This window comes from Colobus angolensis, unplaced genomic scaffold (assembly GCF_000951035.1).
Source record: "Colobus angolensis palliatus isolate OR3802 unplaced genomic scaffold, Cang.pa_1.0 Scaffold187, whole genome shotgun sequence".
Classification (NCBI taxonomy): domain Eukaryota; kingdom Metazoa; phylum Chordata; class Mammalia; order Primates; family Cercopithecidae; genus Colobus; species Colobus angolensis.
In genome coordinates, this window is record NW_012115010.1 from 1,703,516 (window position 1) to 1,703,780 (window position 265).

Sequence of the window (265 nt, forward strand, 5' to 3'; positions counted from 1 at the left end):
AGCAAGGATAGGCTGGATGCAGTGGCTCACACCTGTAATCCCAGCACTAAACCCCATCTCTACTAAAAATACAAAAATTAGCTGGGTGTGGTGGCGCATGCCTGTAATTCCAGCTACTCGGGAGGCTGAGCTTGAACCAGGATAATTGCTTGAACCAGGGAGTCAGAAGTTGCGGAGATTGTGCCGCTGCACTCCAGCTGGGTATAGAGCAAGGCTCCATCTCAGAAAAAAAAAAAAAAAAAGAAGAAGAAGTAAGGACAGTGGG